Raw genomic sequence first — 23061 nt, forward strand, 5'->3', positions numbered from 1 at the left:
TGGGCAGTATCCCTTCCCAGAACTCCTTTCTGTCAGTAGCTACAGGTGGCCAACTGGTGGGAGACTCCAGCTAGCTCCAGCACACGTTGCTTTCACTTTCTGCTCCAAAGTCACAGTGAGGAAAGGCAAAAGCCTTAGGTACTGAGATGTGCACGGATGGAGATGTCTCCATCTCCAAGGTTGACAGCGGTCAGGATCCCTTCTCTAAGGAGGAGGAAAGCTGTGCACAACATCACCTTGCAAGAGACCTAGATTAGGAAGCAACCCCAGAATTTCTGTTTGCTGACTTGTTGGTGAGCAGGCACTTTGTGCAGGTGACACGACCAGCGAGGAAGGTGCTGAGGCATTAATGAAGGAAAGAGATTGCATTATTGGGCTGGGAGGAAGGAACATGTCCCAGCTATAGCAGCGAAGATGGGAAAAGAGCAGCAAATTTAACTCTCCAAGCCGGAAGCCAGATTTCCATGTACAAAGCTCCTAACCCATGTCTTTGGGCATTCTGGAGGCAGACCCTAGACCTTGTGTCTTGGCAACACTCCTCCAGAGGAGGCGGTCACATAGGCAGTCTGGCTAGTAATGCAGATGGAAATATTCTCCCAGAATACCCACACAGCTCCTGGGCTGGAGGGACAGAGTAGTCCAGGGATATACGCACTTTCAGAAGTGAGAGACTGCATCTCCCTTGCTATCATATTAAGAGACTGGTATCAGTGGGAAAGGATGGAGAATTCAGCCTGCTCCAGGCTTGCTCCACACTGCCTCCACAGCTCCCTCCTCCACGGGCTCTTTACTGGAGAGACTGGTGAATACAGTCAGTGGACAAACAGTCCTGTTCCAGCAGCCGTCCCAAAGGCTGCACTCAGCCTCAGCAGCAGGCCCAGGGCTGCCTCTGGGTGAGTGACAGAGCCTAGGGTGGTGAGCAGGTGGGGGGAGATACATATTGAACAACAATGGTGAATTCTCCTGAGCTTTAGTGTTTTTAACGGTTGATTAGACTGTCAGGCAGCAATTACATAGTGTACTAAAAAGATAAGTGCTCATATTGCAAGGCTCTTGCCTCCTGCACTGCAGAGGACATTCCATCCCGGCCCCCTGTGGGATCCACCCTTGTTTTCAGGTAAAAAGAGGAAGATCTTTTCCCAGGGAAGTTTGCACACAGTTTACAAAGAATTCGCCAAGCCCAGGATTACAGAGTGGAAACCTGCTGCAGCCTTTGAATGGGCTGGTTGTGAATGAGCTGCTTCTTGCATTGTTCGTGCTCTGCTGGTCAGAGAGGTGGAGGACCCTTCAAAGATGTGCTCTGCAGTTCTTTCCCAAGGAGTCTTTTTATTTCTCTTAAATTGGATGAAGAGGAAAGACGAATGTTCAGGAAAGTTAAAGACACATCATAATGACGGGAGTCTGGCACAGTGCAATTGCTGTGTGAACCTCACACACACAGCATGCATGCAGCCAAATACGCCGAACCAGGCCTGCCACCTCGGGCTGTGCACTCTGTCCCCTTCCACAGCTCTACCAATGCCATCAATGCAAGCCGCACTATTTCAGTGCTGGATACTACCCTCTGGATAGCTCTGCTAATGCACCACAGTCGTAATGCATGCCCTAGGCCTCCTAAAACACTGTGGTTGGGCTAACTGTGCCTTAGTTTATTAGGTGTATTATAGTAACAGCCTAGCTGTGAGGCAAACCTGTAGCCAGACCAGGGCTGCTCACTGGGCTGCCATGACTTACCCTTCCAACAGAGCCGGCAGGGCCTCATCACTCAGGCAAGCTGCTGCATCAGTCTATCCCTGAGCAAGGCCCAGGTCAGATGACCCCTAGGCACAAGTATTTCACTGACACTCCACCCCCCGACCTGCAAGTTAGTCTGTGCAACAGCACTACTCGGCCGGGAACCCTTCCACTGCCGCTCAGTGTAACAGACTCCCTAGCCTTCCAGCCTACCATTGATCCGATTCCTGCTCCTGCCCCAGCCTTGCCTTAGCCTTGTTCCAGCCCATCCCAGCCTGGTATGTGCCCTATTCCAACCATGCACCAGTCCTGCATCCACCTCCTGACCCCAGACCTCTGAACTGACTCCAAACCAGCTTCAATTGTTGGCCTGCATCTGGATTCTGACTACAATACTGAGTTGGCTTGTCTATGGATTCTGACCACAGCTCTCACCCACAGCCTGTCCCTCGACTCCGGTTTCAGCACTGCCTTCAGCCCAGTCTTGACCCTCTGGCTGGCTTCAACCATCGCACCAACCACCAGGACTGACTTCCAGGAACCAGAGCCTGAAACTAGCTGGGCACAGACACAGAGAAGACATTCCTGGCACTCCAAAGTTTACAACGTAAATTGACATGACAGACAAAGGTTCGGAGGAAGGGTTACCACCTCCATTTTACTGATGTGCAAGCGAGGTGCCGAGAGGTTAAATGCCTTGCCCAGTCTCACGCAGAGTCTGCAGCACAGAAGGGAATGGAACCCCCACACAATGCCTTAACCACAAGAGCATCCTTCCTGCTGAAACAGACCCTCTGAGGGCTAGACAGTCTGTGGACACCTCATTTCACAGCCTGGGGAACACTGTAACTGAGAGGAAATGCAGCTTTGCTCAGATCAGCTTTCCACTTTCAGAAAGGTCTATGTAGTTGGGCTATGTCTGTTCCAAGTCCCATTTGCAGTAGAAACCATGTCTCCAAGGACTGACTCATTAACCTCCCTTCCCCCTGGGTTGAATCCCTTCCATTCCAACCACTTCACCATGTCCATGGAAAATTCCTACTCCTCCCATACTGGCTTCTGTTCTCTGTATCTGGAAGCAAACCTCAGTGTTCCTTCTCAGAGGTGATGCTAACAAATATTCTGTCTTTGGCCATTAACTCCACATGGGCATTTGAAGGAGGGGAGGTCTACCTAGGAGTTAATTCTGTTTACGCAGAGCCAGAGATTTTTCACACACAAATTCATAAAGAGACCTGGCACTTGTTTTTGCTCTTTCCAGTTATTGCATGTAATGATGGGAGCAATGAGTGTGATTGTGGGGTGTGTAACTGACCGTGGTGCTGCACCAAGCGGTGAATATTTATTAGGCAGGGAAAGGTTTGTGACACTTCTATTACTGGATTTTGTGGAATTTCAGAGAGATTGTGCGGAGATGAAGTAATGATTCTGTGAAATGGCATTTCCAGAACTGCATTAAGATCTATCACAATGCCTCTCTCTCATACGCCACTTGTTATCAGGTGAGAGTTTTATTTATTAAGCATTTACTCTCTATTTAGACTGTGTTTTTACAGACTAACAGAATCCTTCCCCACCCCAAATGTACTAGTCACCAAAAGTAACATCACCAGTCCCAAGGCACATAACGAGGGGCCACTAACCAGTTGTGCGGGATTCTGCAGGGCTATTTACATTCTTATTCTCACATTGGGGGAGACAGGAGGAGGAGGAGGGGAAAGGAGCAATGTTCCTCCTTTCCCCACAAGGATTGTGGTGGGAAGCATTTATTCTGCTGCTGGTTAGGTGGGACACAGTGTGAGAACAGGTAAAGAAAACACTCTAGAGTAGTATACCATGGACTGCAGCACAAGTTCAGTGGAAGCAGAAGCCCCAGATGGACACAGCTTCACAGGGTGGTAAAATCCACACCCAGCTGTGAAATGGATTTGGTTCTGCTGCCGAAGGTGAAGTTTGACTTGCTGTGTATGACCTTGTGTCTCTGGCCAAATTGCTACCCCCTTTAAGTTGTTGCACTTGTCTCACTTTGTGAGACTTTACATTAGATCCTCAAACAAAAACAGCACTACAAAAAGGAACAAACCAACTCCCAGCTGTGACTATTACTATCTCATTGTCTCCTAGCACTCCCTTATCTGTCAGCATTCACCTGTTGTCTGGTCTTACACCTAGACTGGAAGCTCTTTGGGGCAGGGACGGTCTTTGTTCTACATTCGTTCAGCATGTAGCACAATGGGGTCCTGGTCCATGACTAAAGAATGCAGTGGACATAATATACCTGGATTTCAGCAAGGCTTTAGACACAGTCCCACATGACATTCTGATAAATAAGTTGGAGAAATGCAGGCTCAACAGAACTACCATTAAGTGGATACATAATTGGTTAAACAACCGCAAACGAAGAGTAACTATTAACATAATGATTTCAGATTGGAGGGAGGTCTCAAGTGAGGTTGCACAGGGATCTGTTTTGGGTCGAGTGTTGTTTAACATCTTTATTAATGACCTGAATGTAGGAATAGGGAGCATATTAATCCAATTAGCAGATGACACAAAGCTGGGGGGAGAAGTGGTTGTCAACACTTTGGAGGATAGAGCTAAAATTCAAAGGGATCTTGATAAATTGGAGAACTGGGCTATAGACAACAAAGTGAAATTCAACAAAGACAAATGTCACTTTGGGAAGAAAACTAAATGCACAAATACGGGGGATAACTGGCTTGGCAACAATACTGCTGAGAAGGATCTGGGAGTTACGGTGGATCACAACTTCAACATGAGTCACCCACGTGATGCTGTTGCAAACAAACAAACCAAAAAACCCCAGCAAATGCAATTTTAGGCTGCATTAACAGAGGCAGAGCATGCAAGTCACAGGAGAGGATAGTACTGCTCTACTCAGCACTGGTTAGGCCTCAGCAAGATACTGTGTTCAGTTTTGGTCACCAACGTATAGAAAGGATGTAGAGAAACTGGAAAGGATCCAGAGGCGAGTGACAAAGATGATCAGAGGGATGGAATGCAGCCATATGAGCAAGCTGAAGGAATTGGGTATGTTTAGTATGGGAAAAGAGGAGATTAAGGGGGGACATGATTGCAGACTTCAAATACTTGAAAGGTTACCATAAAAAAAGATGGAGAAAAGTTGTTCTCTCTTGCCACTGAGAGCAGGACAAGGTTCAAACTGCAGCACAGCAGATTTAGATTAAATCTCAGGAAAAACTCCCGAACTGTAAGAACAGTGGGACAATAGAACAGGCTGCCTAGCGAAGTCATGGAAGCTCCTTCGCTGGAGGTTTTCCAAAGGAGGCTGGATACTCATCTGTCTTGAGTGGTTTAGACATAACAAACCCTGCATCTTGGCAGGGGGTTAGACTAGATGACCCTTGTGGTCCCTTCTAACCCTAGGGTTCTATGATTCTATGACTGGGTCTCCTAGGTGTTATGGTAATACAGTTAATAAATACTCCTCCTCCTCCTCCAGATGTTGCCTGGCCCAGAGCTGACCTACTACACACAATCATGACAAGCAAGGGCTTATGGTATTTTATGATGGCCTGGATGCCTAAATGAACAATAAGTCAGATGAGAACATCTGTATTAAACAACCACCATGCATATCAGCCCCCTGCAAAAGGCCAGTGAGGAATGGGCTTGCAAAGGGCAGATTTCATTAACTGAATACTGCCCCAGAGAGCAGCATGCCCTGGACATAGCCTCTCATCACACTCCCAGCCTCTGGCTTCTGTTAGCCGTTTCCAAAACAACATCTGAGGAGGTTTGTCTGAAACACAAAAGCAGAAAGATCCTTTTATTCAGGTATCAGCCTGCACCCCCTCTTCCAGGCTGCCAGTAGCTCCCCCCCATGCTCCCCTCCTCAGATGCTTAAAGCACCCTAACACTCCCACTGACATAGGCTTGCAGAGTTGTAACTGAAGGGAGAATTTGACCTTATACACACTCCTCGGACTTGTTCCAAGCTGATTCACTGCACAGCAGCATCACAGTCTTGGAAACAAACAACTTTCACTGCTCCCAGCAACAAAGCTGTTCCTCAGGGGGAACTATGAGATGGATAGTTGAGAGATCACTGAGAGAATGCATGTACTATGCACTCACATGTGCAGACACATATATATACACCTCCGACCTACAGCCAAAGCGATAAAGATGCAGAGAACAGAATGCAGTCAAACAGGGCTTGGAGCGCATCCTTACACCATACACACCCCAGCCTGGAGACCTGCTGAGATAACATTGCACTCCAGGAATTATGAAAACTGGGGCTTTTATGCCACCATAAAAGACACTGGTGCTGTTGTTATGGTGCCCAAAGGGCCACTAGCATTCCGCCCCATGGAATCAGAGTCACAAACTGCATCTGCATTCCCTTAGCGCCTCCATCTGCTTTTCCCCAACACTGCGACACTTCACACCACTCTAGCTTCTCTCTGTGTGGATAGCTAGGGGAGTCGTTTACATGCCAAAGGCCTGGATGTAAGCGGGACACTCATTAGGCATTCCACCGGGCACTCCTGCTCTCCCTGGATTTGTCCCCCATCTGTACGCAGTTTTGTCTGGTTCAGACAGGAGACGCCATTTTGAAGAGCATGCCGCTCCACCCCTCTTGGCGTGACCTTGCACGCAAAGTCAGGCGGGTGGGGGTGAAGTGGCGAGATCCTCAAAATGATGCCCCCCTACTGCATGCAAGTTCACCCCACATGGAGGGCCGCCATTTTTAAGAGCGTGCCACCCTGCCCCCATGCGGCACATCCAAAGTCACACCAGCGGGGGCAGGACGGCACGCTCTTATAAATGGCACCTCCCTATGTGGTGCAACTTGGCATGCCCCATGGGTCTGAGGATACGCTGGCAGAAGCAGGCCTATGTCATTCCTGAAGTACTGGAACCTCCGGTATTTTGGGAATGCATGAGTGGCCCCCCTACCTGGATCACCCCTTTGGTGTGCTCACTGCACAGAAAGAGGCAGGTCACGTGGTGGGGGCTTTAACCAGGCTGCAATCTTATTAGTCAAATTACATCCTTGTTTCCCATCAGGGGACAGTCCAGTGCAGTCACTCTCAGCCCATTTTGCCAGTTCTTGGGGGCTCCCATGCAGGTGAAACCAACCATTGCACTGGGGGGGTGTGTGTCTCTGGGCGCCTCATTTGCTAGCTAGGATCCCTCCCCTTTTTGGGGGTTGAGGTGAGAGGGGATCTTGAATCCCTGCCAACTCTGCCATTAAGTGCACTTATGGGGTGGATCTCCCAGAGTAGTGTCACAGCCCCTGGTTAGCATATACCTCCAGAGGGTAAGACACGACGCCCCCAACTCATAAGGAGATGCTCTTGGGATGCCCTCTGTGTTACCGTTTTTGATCTGGAGCCTAAATCAGCAAGTTCCTACACTGGGCACCTGCCAAAAGTGGACACAACTAAATGACTTTCATCTAGGTCCAAACTGTGCCTCTGGAAGGCGGAGAACCCCAGCCCTCCTGTTGCCCAAAACCCAGTCCCTAGATTTCGCTATGAAGAAGGCAAAAAACCCAACCAGCCTCGGCCAATCTGGCGGCATGGGGGAAAATTCCTTCCCAGCACCAAAGCGGTGACTAGCATAGCCTGCAGCAAGGCTGGGTGCGAGTGGGTTAAGTGCTGGAAACCAGCACACAGAAAGTGGGTATCCCTGAGCACAGGGCTTCTATCATGGCTCCAAATCTTGTTGCAAATCTCATGAAACCTTATGTCTCCAAATTCTGCAAGATCTCCAGCCTACCCTGGCAGTACGATGGGGGATGTCCATCCTGTCCTTTTGTCCTCTCCCATCCTGGGAGCCTCCTCACTAGGCTCAGGGCCCTCAGTGCACAAGCCACATCAATGCAAACCTTCGCATCCAGGTCCTTGGTGTGTCAGTGATTCTGCTGGCTATTTCAGAGGTGATGCAGAACAGGATGTACCTAAGTGGCTGAGAGTGTAAGGGAGGCTCCCTGAATCCAAGTTCATGTCACTGACACGTGACAGGACAGGGGGTGTAAATTATACTGGCCCAGGAAGAACCCAGGTTTGCTCCCCAGTTTGCATGCTAAGCAGCCGACGAGCCTGTCACATGAGCATGTCTCTGACTGAGGCCTGACATAGCAAATTATGTCTCAGGCTGAAGCTAAGAGGCCAAAGGAATCAGTAATCCACCTACTCTGTTAAATGGGGCCCTCTCTACAAACTGACTGGCAAGGCCCCATCTGCTCACTGAACCTGGCCAGCCACATTTGGGATGTACAGTGCACTCCTTTTGTAAGAACCACATCCATTCCGGATTATTTGATTCTTATAAGCTGTTGATTCTTACAAGCAGAGCATAGGTTAGGTATAGAAATGATTTTGTCCCAGTGGCTTTGATCACTATATGCGGTTATAAACGGAGTGCATTGTACTGAAACACATCAATGTACATAGGCAAAACTGCAGCAGTGACACAGTGCAGTGGAATGCAACATGCATAGTAAACTCCCACTCCCGCGCCTTTCATTAGGGGGACGGAAATGTCTCTGGGGCTGACTTCCCCTCTCCTAGTTCTCCTCTGTCCTCGCCAGCCTGCCATGCAGGATTAGCTGTAATGAAAACCATGTGCTTTCCTAACCTCATTGTGCATCTCTCATGTTTAGGGGCCTTGCTTTATCAGTTTTATCCTGTGTAATATTCATCACACCGGTTTATTTATGGTCCCCTCTTCGGGAAGGTATTTTTCAGGCCTGGTGAATAAAACATAAGCCTTTGCTGTTTGTCAGAGCGAATGAGGCTCCTCTGATGTCGGCCTGACGAACGGCTCTTGTTTTTTTCCCAACAACTGCACTTTGAGAGAAATGTATTTGTATTTGAGTTTATGTTGGGTGGGAAGACATGATTTTTTTCCCTTTGCAATAAAAGAAATGTTAGCTTTATGCTAAACGGTATACAGCAAAAGTAGGAAGCCAGGCTAATACCATCAACAGCACACACCAGTGTAAGCGATAGGCAGAGCATGGGGGTGAGGAAGGTGTGACCCATGTAGACTGCCCTAGTCATGGGGGTTTTGAATGTAGCCATGGGCTCATTCCTATCCCGCCTCCTGAATCTCCTTCCAGCAACAATTCCCCACTCTGAGCAGAAAGGGGTGGGAGAGGCAGAGGGACGAACAGGGGAGGCAAAGGGCAGGGCAGGGGGAGCGACTAAGCTAGAAAATGGACTAGACTGGAAACCCTGACCAGGTTCAGCCCAGTTCAGTGCCACGTCTGGAGCTCCTGTCAGAGGTTTCATGTTTACTGCAAAATGTTCCCTGTCCCAAAAGCCTTTGAAAGCAAAATCAAAAGGTGCAGGTCGCTCTTTTCAGAGGGAAGTGTCTCCATGCTGCAGCAGGGCTGGTAATTAACACCAGCAAGGAGGGCTCCATCCCCTTTAACTAGGAGGTTACTTCCCTGCCACCCCACAGCCCCTCAGAAAACAATGGGACAGTGAGGGTTGTGTGGCTGCAGTGCCATCACTGTCATGTTAGGATTAGTCAATAGTTGTAGTTCAACAGCATGAAGGGGCCTCAATCCGGACCAGGGTCCCCTTGAGGTGGGCACAGCCCAAACATGGGAAGACATGATCCCTGCCTAGATAACTTGGCATCTAAAGGATTTTAGCGTACTTTAACATACTTACCATCTACCAGTAATAATGAATAATTAATAGCCTGATTCTGCTCCTCCTTGGGGCTCCACGACTGCACGGGGGCAGAAGACAGGAGTGTGCCCTTCCCTGATGCCTGCAATGAGAAGGCACAGAGGCGATTCAGACTGTGCCAGCTGGGCTAGGTGGCCTTGATTCTGCTAGTGCTGCCTTAACAGCTGCAAGGAGGGGCCATAACTATTTCATTCATGACATCCTAGTGTTGACCCTTGACCTGATCTTGGAAAGTCTATGCTGATGTTTAAACGACAATCTCAATGTCAGGGAAAGCTAAGATGCTGTTATTAAAGCTGAAATGCAAGCAGGGAAGACTAAAGTGTATCAATAGTGGAAATAGGCTTTGCAGCAAGTCTGGGGCCTAACAGAGCCTAACCAGCATACAGCATACATAGTCAGCATAAGTGCTTGAGCTAGGCTTATACGATTTAGCAACACGTATCTTGTGATCAACCAGCAAACTGCAAAAGAACAATTTATGCTTGAAATTACAGAGATTAGGGGCCTTTGTCTCTTTGGTATTGTAATCATGGAGCAAAACCGCAGTCAGGTACAAAACCACTGGGAGATGTGTTGATGCAAACAGCTTACGATAACAGACTGAATCCTAACGAGGGTCTCCCAGAATAACAAACATGGGCAAAAGGCTGAGACCAACTCAGAGATGGTCCTGAATACTAGTGGGGGGTAAGGACAATAAGGTTATAAAAGATGGTCAAGACCAATCCTTAGCAGGGGTGATTGAGATGACAGGATGCTGGAAACCAGGTCGCCAAACCCACTTATGGTGCCTCCTCCACTTACTGGTTTTCTATCTTAACTTCTAACGGTCTCCATAGAATTGAGAGTATGCATGATTCAGTGAGGGTTACTTTGCAGTTGGCTGCTTTGCTACATTTATTCTTATATCTGTATTTCTCTTCATTTTTCTCTAATTGCAATTATGCTTGTTTGTATCTTGGATCTAAATAACGTCTTCAAATCTCTATGTATATGACTCACTCAAATGTATATAATAAATTAATGTAGGCACCTAAGTAAAAAACCTGTGGTTAGTGACTTGTGGAGTTCAATCCAAAGGTTACAATGGGGTGCACGTGGTTCACAGAAGCAAGCAGAGGCCTGTCCCCTCCTTTCTCAGGTTTAAAGACAGCTAAATTATAAATTACAGTATGCACGACTGTCTAGCTAGACTTGCCTTGGGACTATAATAAAAACGCGTTCTCTATAATTGATATCTTTATCAGATTATGATGAAAAGGTTTTAATAGGGTTACCATTCGTCCGGATTCCCCCGGACATGTCCGGCTTTTTGAGCTAAAAATAGCGTCCGGGGGGAATTTGTAAATGTCCGGACTTCCCCCCCCCCCCCCCCATGCAGCCCCTCCTCCACTTTCCCTGCAGCAGAGATCGATCACTCCCTCCCTCCCTGCATTCGCAGATCGCTTCTGGCAGTCTGGAGCTCCTCCCCTGCTGCCCAGCGTGCCGGGATGAGTGGCAGGGTAAGGGGGCCAGGGAGGTTCTGGAGGGGGCAGTCAAGAGACCGGGGGGGGGGTCGGGAGTTCGGGGGGGACTTTCTGGGGGGGGGGTGGATAAGGTTTTGGGCAGTCAGGGTACAGGTAGGAGGTAGGGTCCTGGGGGGGCAGTTAGGGTAGGGGGGTCTTAGGAGGGGGCAGTTAGGGGACAAGGAACAGGGAGGCTTAGGTAGGGGGTGGGGTTCTGGAGGGCAGTTAGGAGCAGGAGTCCCAGGATGGGGCAGTCAGGGGACAAGGAGTGGGGGGGTGGGAGTTCTGGGGGCGGAGCTGTCAGGGGGCAGGGGTGGGGAGAGGGGTTTAGATGGGTCGGGAGTTGGGGGGGGGCTGTCAGGCAGTGGCGAGTGGTTGGATGGGGCGTGGGAGTCCCAGGGGTCTGTCTGGGGGTGGGGGTGTGGATAAGGGTTGGGGCAGTCAGGGTACAGGTAGGAGGTAGAGTCCTAGGGGGCCAATTCGGATGGGGGGAGGGTCTCAGGAGGGGGCAGTCAAGGGACAAGAGGCAGGGAGGATTAGGTAGGGGATGGAGTCCTGGGGGGCATTTAGGGGCAGGGGTCCCAGGAGGGGGCAGTCAGGGGACAAGGAGCGGGGGGAGGGTTGGGGGTTCTGAGGGGGCGGGAAGTGGGAGGGAGTGGAAGGGGCGGGGGCAGGGCTAGGCAGGATGGGGGCGGGGCTCCTCCCATCCTCTTTTTTGCTTGCTAAAATCTGGTAACCCTAGGTTTTAATGTTTGCTATTTTTAGGAAGCTTCATTAAGAACATTTTTCAGGAAGGCAGCTCTTCTAAAAAGTATGTTATGGAGATATCAGGAAGGAGCAAGAACTCAGAAACAACTCTTGTAACAAGTACCCCCTATAGCACTATGAGGAGTTTGAGTGCAATACTGAGAAACACTTGATTTATGGTCTCAGCAACTGCAAAGGAAATATACTACACGGGGTGTGGTGGCCTGAGCAATGAACTAGAAGGCCAAGCAACTGGTTTGCTTTTAGATCTAGGGGGAGTTATCAGTCATCTGTTTCAGGCACACTGATTCCTAAACCTGGTAAAACTAGCAAGCTCACTGGAAAGCAGAGGTTGGGGGTTACTCCCAGAACTCTCAGGACTGCAATAGCTTCTCAAGCTCTTGTTTTCCCCAGCCCTGTAGACAGGAGGACAAGCACCAGCCCCGACCTTCCCTCTGCCTTGCCCCCTGTATCTCCCTTTGGTGGAGGTGGAAGGAGCCATCATGAAGCTGGGGTCCACAGTGTCCTGTCTCCTCTGCAGAGTGGGCTTGCTCTGGTTTTCCTGTCTCGGGGGGGCTGTGCACCTGCAGGGGAATGGAGGCAGCACATACAAGTAGCATGCTTTGGGGAACTAAGGCATTTGCACAGTAGTTTCATTTCGGCAAAACATTCATTGTAATAAACTGCCTGGCTCACAGTGTCACATGCAGAAATAACAGCGAGCCCCCAAAGGAAACAGGAGGCATGAGGAGGACAACTTGCAGCTCAGCTTTGTACAGGCTCCTGCCACCTGTTCCAATGGCTGCAGCAGGGACAGTTCCTGGGAACCTACTTCACTGCTTCACTCGTTATTTCAATAACTGTTTGTTCAAAGTTACAAGGGATTATTTGCTGAACTAAATAGTAGCAGCTGGTGCTCAGTCAGTACTGGCTTGAGACTGGGGGGAATGTCCTTTCAAATGGAGTAATGTATAGGAGCTACAACACAGCTAGCATGATTGATTGCAGAGATTACCCCATATTCTTGTATTGCTGTGAATTCACAATTGAATATGTTCATCAATTGCTAGGTTCCTCAGCCTGGTAGTCTCCTACCACATGCCTTCCGAGGGCATGGACATCCAATTCCATTCGGATTTGGCAGTCTCTTACGCTCCCTTTGCCCAGGTGCGAAGACGACACAAGGAGACTCAAGCCCATTGATCATTATCTCACAATATAATGGATGGCTGATGGTGAGTAACAAACTCCCTCTCTGTCAGGACACTTAGGCCAGTCAGTTATAACCTAGGCCTTGGCTACACTTGCGAGTTGCAGCGCTGTAACTCACTCCCGGTCCACACTGGGAAGGCATTTGCAGCGCTGTATCTCCGTGGTTGCAGCGCTGCATGTACTCCATGTCCCCCAGAGGAATAGCGTGTATTGCGCTGCCGCTGCGGTGCCAGTGTGGCCGCCCAATGCGCTGTGACTGGCCTCCTGAAGTATTCAGCAGTATCCCACAATGCCTGTTCTAGCCACTCTGGTCATCAGTTCAAACGCTACTGCCCTGGCCTCAGGTAACCAACCATGAGACCCACCCTTTACATTCCCTGGGAATTTTAAAAATCCCCTTCCTGTTTGCTCAGCCCGGCGTGGCGTGGAGTGCTATCAGCGAATCTTTCCAGGTGACCATGCCTCCACGCGCCAAGTGAGCCCCAGCATGGAGCAATGGTGAGTTGCTGGACCTCATCAGTGTTTGGGGGGAGGAAGCTGTCCAGTCCCAGCTGCGCTCCAGCCATAGGAATTACGATACCTTCGGGAAGGTATCAAAGGACATGATGGAAAGGGGCCATGACCGGGACGCCCTGCAGTGCAGGATTAAAGTGAAGGAGCTGCGGAGTGCCTACCACAAAGCCCGCGACGCAAACGGCCGCTCGGGTGCTTCCCCCACGACCTGCCGATTCTACAAAGAACTGGATGCAATATTTGGGGTTAACCCCACCTCCACTCCGAGCACCACCATAGACACTTCAGAGCCGGTGGGGGAGAGGAGGAGGAGGAGGAAGAAAACGGGAGTGAGGATGGTGGGCCGGATGCAGACACCCCGGAATCCCTGGAGCCATGCAGCCAGGAGCTCTTCTCGAGCCAGGAGGAAGGTAGCCAGTCGCAGCGGCCAGTACTTGGTGGAGGACAAACAGAAGAGCAGGTTCCCGATAAGCGGGTTTTTTTTCGGGAAGGAATTTTTTCGGTGCGAGCTCTTTGGGAGAGGAGGGTTAGGCATGCATGCCTAGATGCGGAATAGTGCATTGATGTGGTTTATCACATCGCAGTAATCGGCCTCGGTAATCTCCTCGAATGTCTCATCCAGAACGTGTGCAATGTGCTTGCGCAGGTTTATCGGGAGAGCCACCGTGGCCCTTGTCCCAGCCAGACTAACGTGTCCGTGCCATTGTGCCGCGAGGGGCGGGGGGACCATTGCTGCACACAGGCAAGCTGCATATGGGCCAGGGTGGAAGCCGCATTGCAGTAGAAGACCCTCCCTTGCTTCCCAGGTCACCCTCAGCAGCGAGATATCGTCCAGGACGAACTCCTGTGGAAAATGTTGGGACAGTGTTCAGTGTAGGTGCCCCCTCAAGCTGTTGGCTCTCCCCAAGGCACAGAAACCCAGAGGACAGTGCAGCCCTGAAGCAATCAGTCCCCCTTACTCACCATTGTGAGGCTCCCGTGGGATGTGTGTGCTCTGTTTCAAACGGGAAAATTATGCTATTGTGTAGACCCTGTGTGTTTTCTACTCCTTAAGTGCGGGGGGAATCATTACTCTGTCTGGTATAAACAATGCTGCCTCTGTTAAATGTTGCATTTTGCCTATACAGCTGCATCAACCTTGAGACCTCAGCCGTCCCTCTTATCGCCTGCTCAGAGACTGCAAAGACTCAGGAAGAGACCACGAAAAAGCAAAGAAGACATGCTGCAAGAAGTGATGTGGCAATCTAATAAAGAGAATGAGAAAGCACAGAACTGGAGGGAGAGAGAAAGCAGGATCCGCCAGGAAAATGCAGCGCACCGGTGGCAAAGCACAGAGCACCAGCAGCAAAGCATGGATCGGCTCATAAGCATCCTGGAGCGCCAAGCAGACGCTATCCAGGAGCTGGTAGCCATGCAGAAAGAGGAGCAGTACCGCAAACGCCACCCCTCCCCCACTGCCCTAGTCCCAAAACTCTTTTAGTTGTGCCCCACTGTCACCTCCAACCCACTTTCCCCAACTTCCGTGTTCTTCACACCACCAGCTGCCTCCAACACCAGTATCTTCACCACCCAGCCCTGAAAACCACAACCTTTCCCTCTGCACTCAACCCCCATCACCATGCAGTATGGCTATCCTGAAGTGCAGCACTCACTGCACTGCACACCAGACAGGACATATGTGAATCTGTGATTGTACTGTTCCCCACTCCACCCCCTTCTTTCTTTTCAATAAATGGATTTTTTGGCTTTGAAAACATTCTTTATTATTGCATAAAGTAAAAGACTCCTTAGTCCAGGAAATAAACAGGCATTGCAAGTCTGCTTGTCTGCTTAGCAAACACTGATTCCTAAAGATTGGAACTACTGCACTTCACTCCCGTGCAGGGCACCAGATATCACTGCTGGTTTTCAGCCTCAAATTGCTCCCTCAAGGCATCCCTAATCCTTGCAGCCCTGGGCCGGGCCCCTGTAATAGCCCTGCTCTCTGGCTGTGCAAATTCAGCCTCCAGGTGTTCAACCTTGGAGGTCCATGCCTGAGTAAAACTTTCACCCTTCCCTTCACAAATATAATGGAGGGCACAGCACGCGGATATAGCCGCGGGGATGCTGTTTTTGGCCAAGTCCAACTTCCCATACAGAGATCGCCAGCGGCCCTTTAAACGGCCAAAGGCACACTCCACAGTCATTCAGCACCGGCTCAGCCCGTAGTTGAACCGTTCCTTGCTGCTGTCAAGGCTCCCTGTGTAGTGTAGGGTTTCATGAGCCACGGCATTAACGGGTAAGCGGGATCTCCAAGGATCACAATGGGCATTTTGACTTCCCCTACCGTGATCTTCCGCTCTGGGAAAAAAGTCCCGGCCTGCATCTTTCTGAACAGCCAAGTGTTCCGAAAGATGCGTGCGTCATGCACCTTTCTGGGCCAGCCTGTGTTAACGTCAATGAAACGCCCATGGTGATCCACAAGCACCTGGAGAACCATAGAGAAATACCCCTTCCGATTAACGTACTCGGATCCTAGGTGGGGTGATGCCAGAATAGGAATGTGCGTCCCATCTATTGCCCCTCCACAGTTAGGGAACCCCATTTGTGCAAAGCCATCCACTATTTCCTGCACATTACCCAAAGTCATGGCTCTTCTGAGTAGGATGCGATTAATGGCCCTGCAAACTTGCATTAACACGATTCCAACGGTCGACTTTCCCACTCCAAACTGGTTTGCGACCGACCGGTAGCTGTCTGGAGTTGCCAGCTTCCAGATTGCAATAGCCACCCGCTTCTCCACTGGCAGGACAGCTCTCAATCTCGTGTCCTTGCGCCGCAGGGTGGGGGCGAGCTCCTCACACAGTCCCATGAAAGTGGCTTTTCTCATCCGAAAGTTCTGCAGCCACTGCTCGTCATCCCAGACTTCCATGACGATGTGATCCCACCACTCAGTGCTTGCTTCCCGAGCCCAAAAGCGGCTTTCCACGGTGCTGAGCATGTCCGTGACTGCCACAAGCAATTTCGTGTCGTACGCGTTACGCAGCTCGATAGCATCGTCGGACTCCTCACTCTCACTGTCACTTTGGATCTTAAGGAATAGTTCGACAGCCAAACGTGACATGCTGGTGACATAAGTCAGCATACGCCTCAGCAGTTCAGGCTCCATTTCCCGCAGACAACAGATCGCGCTGCACAGAAACCGTTGAAAGATGGTGCCAAAGGTAGACGGAAACAAAGGGATTTCTGGGATGCAAAGCAATGCACCACAGGGCGTTGGGACAGGACCCAGAATGCCCCGCACCCACGCCCCTTTCCCACAACCCAAGGCGCCAGAATGGGAAGAGATGCTCTGTGGGATAGCTGGCCATAATGCACTGCTCCCAATGGCGCAGCAAATGCTGCCAATGTGGCCACGACAGTGCGCTGGGCAGCTGTCAGTGTGGACAGACTGCAGCACTTTCCCTACTCAGCTGTATGAAGTCAGATTTAACTCACAGCGCTGTACAGCTGCAAGTGTAGCCAAGGCCCTAGGGGCATTTCACAGTGTTGTTTTGGTCTCACTCCTGAATCAAAGTTCATGAAAGGGGGTTACATAGAAAAGGCCAGGAGGAGCTGATGGGGGCAACTTATTTGAATCTGTCAAGAGTAAGGGAGCAGAATCCCTCCATTCGAGTAAGAATCAGCAAAATCCAGAGCACAGTATAATCAGCCCATCTGGTGGCAGCCAACATCACCTTCTGAACATCCCCATCGTGGGAGCCCCGAGCCCTCACCATGCTGCCCCACTAAAGCCTGCTCTGCTGCTGTGATGGATCTCCAACCCCATCCGCCTCCCACAGAACAGTCATTTGCTAAAGAACCAACCCATGCCAAGACTTAATAACTGTATGCAGTTCCATCAATATTCCATTCTGCAGGGCATTGTTCACACTACATGCACCTATCTCTCACCCTACACACACAACCTCCCGCTCCTTAGCCACACAGTGTCCCCATAGAACAGCCACACCCTGAAATACACTTGCACACCGTCAAGGGACATTCACACACACAACTACATGGAGATATGTCTGTATCCACACCCAGCTGAAAAGCCACCACTCACACATGCCCATACATGACCACATATACAATATCTCCCAGACACCAGCTCATGTGCAATTCAGTCTTATACAACAGCTGAATTGGGGCAAACCCTCTCTGTCAATTAAGGAATTCCTGGTTTTGACCCAAAAACTCTATTATCAAATCAAACCATAAAAACAAAAGTAAGAAGCCAGGAAATTGCCCTCCACCATCTACTAATTTACAGGGTTACTGGTGTCAGCAATTTAGAAGCAGTGAGATTATACCAGAACCACTAAAAACTCCACAGGGCACGCTTTAAACTATAATCACAAATTTGAACTGAGAAAACTTGCTTAGAATCAAATTCATTGATTTTTATTTGGGTTTTTTTTGGTAAACTGATTAAATTCTTTTGGAAAGAAGGAGAAACAGCAATTGGTGTTTTAAATTGGTTGTGATAAAACTGAGGTAGGATTATAAACCTACCTGTGTATGGTCAGGAATTACTCGTGGCAGTAAATTTGTGTGTTGTTTTGGGCTGGCTGTGGGTGGAGCCCTGAAATATCACAGGGCCCATCCGCATGGCAAAATGGATTTCTGTTACGTGTGGTGGAGAGCAAGAGTGCAGCTCCAGACTAGCCCAACCTATCAATGGACATGGTTGTGTCTGCCTAATGCGTAAATCTCTCCATCTGTTCATCTCATCATCCACACACCTGCATTGTAGGTAATCGTTCTCTCTCTCTGCAAAGGCTCAACAAGCTACTACTCAGTCATCTCTTCCCCTAGCCACACAATCAATGGGCTACGTGGCCACGCATCTGACAATACATTATTCTATATCTCTGATCAATCTGCCTCATCCAACTATGTAGCCAATAAGCCTTTCTGTGTAACACAGAGGCTTGTGTATCCCTTAGCATTTGAGAATACCTCTCTGACCATCCACATCATAAACATATTGTGCTGGCAGAAACAACCCTTCACCAATAGGCACCACTGACACAGTAGCAAGAATAATAATGCTTTGTACTTCTATATATCATAGGGCTTGTCTTCACTACTGGCTAAATTGATGCAGCGGTGTCGATTTAGTGGATCTGGTGAAGACACGATGAGTCGATGGCAGAATGCTCTCCTGTCGACTTCAGTACTCCACCTCCCTGTGAGGTGGAAACTATGTCGACGGGAGAGCGTCTCCTGTCGACATAGCGCAGTGTAGATACCGCTCTAAGGGTACATCTACACTACAGGGGGGAGTCGATTTAAGATACGCAAATTCAGCTACGTGAATAGCATAGCTGAATTCGACGTATCGCAGCCGACTTACCCCGTTGTGAGGACGGCGGCAAAATCGACTTCTGCGGCTTTCTGTCGGCGGCGCTTACTACCACCTCCGCTGGTGGAGTAAGAGCGCCGATTCGGGGATCGATTGTCGCATCCCAACGGGACGCGATAAATCGATCCCCGAGAGGTCGATTTCTACCCGCCGATTCAGGCGGGTAGTATAGACCTAGCCTAAGTTGATCTAAGCTTTGTCAACTTAAATTTCATAACGTAACTAGCATAACTTAAGTTGACTCATCTCCTCACTGTAGACCAGGCCTGAGTCAGAGGATCCCAAAGCACTTTACAAACATTACACTTTTTTTGATGAGATGTCTAGTTTGGTTGATAAAGGTAATAGTATTGATGTAATATACTTAGACTTCCGTTAAGGCATTTGACTTGGTGCCACACAACATTTTGATTAAAAAACTAGAATATAAAATTAATATGCCACACATTAAATGAATAAAAAAATGGCCAACTGATACATCTCAAAATGTAACTGTAAGCGGGGAATTGTCACCAAGCAAGTCTGTTTCCAGTGGGGTCCCACAGGAATCGGTTCTGAGCCCTACGCTATTTAACATTTTTATCAATGACTTGGAAGAAAACGTAAAATCATCATTGATAAAGTTTGCAGATGACACAAAAATTGGGTAAGTGGTGAATAATGAAGAGAACAGGTCACTGATTCAGAGTAATCTAGATTGCTCAGTAAACTGGATGCAAGCAAACAATTTGCATTTTAATATGGCTAAATGTAAATGTATACATCCAGTAACAAAGAATATAGGCCATACTTACAGGTTGGGGGACTCTATCCTGGGAAGCTCTGACTCTAAGATTTGGGGGTTGTGATGGATAATCAGCTGAACATGAGCTCCCAACGTGACACTGTGGCAAAAAGAGCTAATGAAATCCTGGGATGCATAAACAGAGTAATCTCGAGTAAGAGCAGAGAGGTTGTTTTACCTCTGTATTTGGCACTGGTTTGATCGCTCCTGGAATACTGTGTCCAGTTCTGGTGCCCTCAGTTCAAGAAAGATGTTGATAAATTCGGGATGGTTCAGAGAAGAGCTGCGAGAATGATTAAAGGATTATAAAACATGCCTTATAGGAGCTCAACTTATTTAGCTTAACAAAGAGAAGATACAGGGTGACTTGTGTAGATAAATCTCTGATAATTTTCATATGACTTTACATTGTGCCTCTTCATATAACCTTGTGGTGGGTCTACCCACGTGTGACCTCTGTTTTCATGGAACTTTGTATCAAAGCCTCATTTAGAAACTTTGCATTGCCCTTGGTATAATATTATAGCCCCTAAGGATAGAATAAGATAGAAGAAAAATTTCTTTTTGCTAGCAGTAGAACAAGAGCTCTCCCCCCCCCCCCCCCCCTCTTAATCAATTGCCCTGTTGAATGAATGAGGTGTGGATGAGGAAGGCATGGAAGGCAGCACCTCCAGACAGCCTCAACTGTTGGAGAGGGGCTGGGAGCCAGACCCAAGGACAATAAAACGTGTCAAGTGGGCTCATTAAAGACAAGCAGACATACTGACGGCCTCGGGGGTTAGAAGCAAGCACCTTCTTTTGGAAACACCCTCTTTGCAGCATTGGAACAACACTCAAAAGAAAGCAGCACAAAGGACCAATGGACACAGACACAGAGTTTGAATCTGGTATAGATTTGCATGAGAGGAAAGCTGCTATAAAAGTGAGGTGTCTTGCAGAAGACCCCGGGTCTCGTCTTGTCAACATCGGAGCATCGATCCGGATCGGCAGAAGCCCGGCTCCACCCCCTCCCCCATCTAACTCACCTGGCCAGTGAAGTTAAGGGGAGCAACTAATTGGTAACAACAAGACGGAGTGTGTTTGTGTGTGTGTGTGAGTGTAAGTGTAATATATTATATGCATATAATACAGTGTTAATGAATACATGTATTACTAATAAATGTGGCGTTCTGCCTTATTCCCCCTGAAAAGATCCTGTGCAGTACTTTAAGTACAACACTTGATTACAGTCAGTAAGTACCTACATGGGCAACAAATATTTAATAATGGGCTCTTCAATCTAGCAGAAAAAAGTACAAAACACACTCAAATGGCTGGAAGTTGAAGCTGGACAAATTTACACTGGAAATAAGGCATACATTTTTAACAGTGAGAGCAATTAACTATTGGAACAACTTATCAAGGATCATGGGGAATTCTCCATCACTGACAATTTTAAAATCAAGATTGGATGTTTTTCTAAAAGATCTACTCTAGGCCTGCGCTGTACAGGACGTTAGACTAGATGATCACAACTGTCCCTCCTGGCCTTGGAATTTATGAACATCACACCCTTGTGTGATTGTGAAATGGGAATATTTGCCTGACAGGGAAAACTCAGGGCACATACTGATTGAGGCCAACATTTGGAAACTCACTATTTAGGTGCCTAAATACAGATTTATGTAGCCCAAGTTTGAACATTTTGGCCAAAAGACTTGCTCAAGGTCACACCACCAATCAGCAACATGGCCTTCTAATTCCCCACCCTGGGCCTTTTCATCGATTTATTCATAGATTCCAAGGCCAGAAGGGACCACTGTGATCATCCAGTCAGCCCTCCGGTATAGCAGAGGGCACAGAACTTCCCCAAAACAATTCCCACAGCAGATCTTTTAGAAAAACATCCCATCTTGATTTAAAAATTGTCAGTGATGGAGAATTCACCATGACACTTGGTTCACTGCTCTCACTGTTGAAAATGTATGCCTTATTTCCAGTCAGAATTTGTCTAGTACCTTTCTCTGCTAGATTGACAAGCCCATTATTAAATATTTCACCATTAGGCCACAGCCTGTCCCTAGAGCCATCTCTACTCCTTCCCATACAAGCACCACCAGTACAGCCATCTTTGTGTTAACTATACTGCACCATTTGTGCATTTAGACTGCTCGGGAAGGGACCTTGTTTGCTGTTTTAGCTATATTTTTTATAACTGTAAAGTGTCATGTGCATCTGTGGCACTAAAATGTATAAAAATCATTAGCTTCTCCAATAGGCAGCACTGATGTAACCATCTCTGCCTTTACAGGCACCATTGCTACATCAACCAGCCTCTCCTATCTTTATGATGGATGTGGCGGGCCTCTCTGACTGATCTGTGTTTTGCACCATCTATTATATCTTTGGACTGACATCTAATATACCAACATAGCTGGTGGTCAATCCATCTGCCTTTTCCTAATCCATTGCTCCATCTCATCAGCTCCTTTGCTGACTGTACATTCAATATCTTTCCATGGTTCATAACTGGGAGGCTCTGAGTTTCTAAGGACATATGGGAACACTGAACCTTTGTCCTACAGGACACACTGTGTCTAGCTCCTATTCACTTTCTGGGTTAAAGTCCACACTCTGGCTTTTCTTCCTTTCTCAGCTTCCTGGTGCATTTCCAATGTCTCTTTAAATCCCGCTCAGCACAGCTCCCAGGGGAAAGCAAGGGAAGCCTTCCTTTGATTCAAACACAAATGCCTTCCTGAATTCAAAGGGAACAAGCAATGGGGACTGCAGAGCTCTCGGTAGATGGGAAGCCTCATGACTCCATTTCTTTCACTCCTTTCCTTTTGTTTTTTCTCTTTCTGCCATATTATTTTATTTATCTAACTGGAAAGGAAGGAAAGTCCAGGTTTCATACTGTTTCATCTTGATTTAGTCACTTTTATATCTCACAAATGCATATGCAGATTTCTCTGCTTCTTTGTTTATTAAGGCTTCAATAAAAAGGTTATAAAAATGTCTTTTTTGATTGTTAATTGCAATTTCTCTTTTAATATGCAAGTTGGGCTGGCTCTCCTCAGAGACTCCCCAGCCTCTCTGCAAATAATACAGCCGCCTTGCTCTAATGTGAGCTGCCTACTGGGTATTTACTCAGCCATCAAAGCAGGAAGAAGGTTGATAGCAGAGCAGCCTCTTCGAGATAGGCTGCTCCTCCATCCCCACACCTTAGCCTGGCGCTTTCCGAGATCTCAGCTTTTGGAGTTCACATTACATTGTGGAATCCCAGCCCAAGCTGGGAAGTGTAAAAGAACATTCAGAAAAGTAGAGTGCGCCCAGGATGCAGAGACCCCCTTCAATAACCAGAACCCTTCTTGATTTCATTTACTTAGCCACTGTCCACTGGGCCATGCACCCAGAGGGGTACCCGCCCCAGGATCCACCGGAATGTAGGGCTGACTGACAGGGTACTGGTACTGGCCCCTTGGCTGGGTGCACAACTCC

The 23061-nt window shown here is 48.5% G+C and overlaps 1 protein-coding gene across 10 annotated transcripts in view; it reads right to left on the reverse strand.

The window, feature by feature from the left end:
* The window catches only part of RBFOX3 (RNA binding fox-1 homolog 3), a 333267-nt gene that overhangs the window by 144966 nt on the left and 165240 nt on the right, over positions 1-23061 (reverse strand). For 4 of the 10 annotated variants that reach the window (XM_054048046.1, XM_054048039.1, XM_054048045.1 and 1 more), the window contains exon 4: positions 19763-19867. The exons of the other annotated variants lie outside the window; for them this stretch is intronic. The gene's annotated coding sequence lies outside the window, so the exon portion shown is untranslated. The remainder of the gene's footprint in view (positions 1-19762; positions 19868-23061) is intronic. 10 annotated transcript variants of the gene reach the window in all.

Source organism: Malaclemys terrapin, chromosome 13 (genome assembly GCF_027887155.1).
Source record: "Malaclemys terrapin pileata isolate rMalTer1 chromosome 13, rMalTer1.hap1, whole genome shotgun sequence".
NCBI classification, from domain to species: Eukaryota; Metazoa; Chordata; order Testudines; family Emydidae; genus Malaclemys; species Malaclemys terrapin.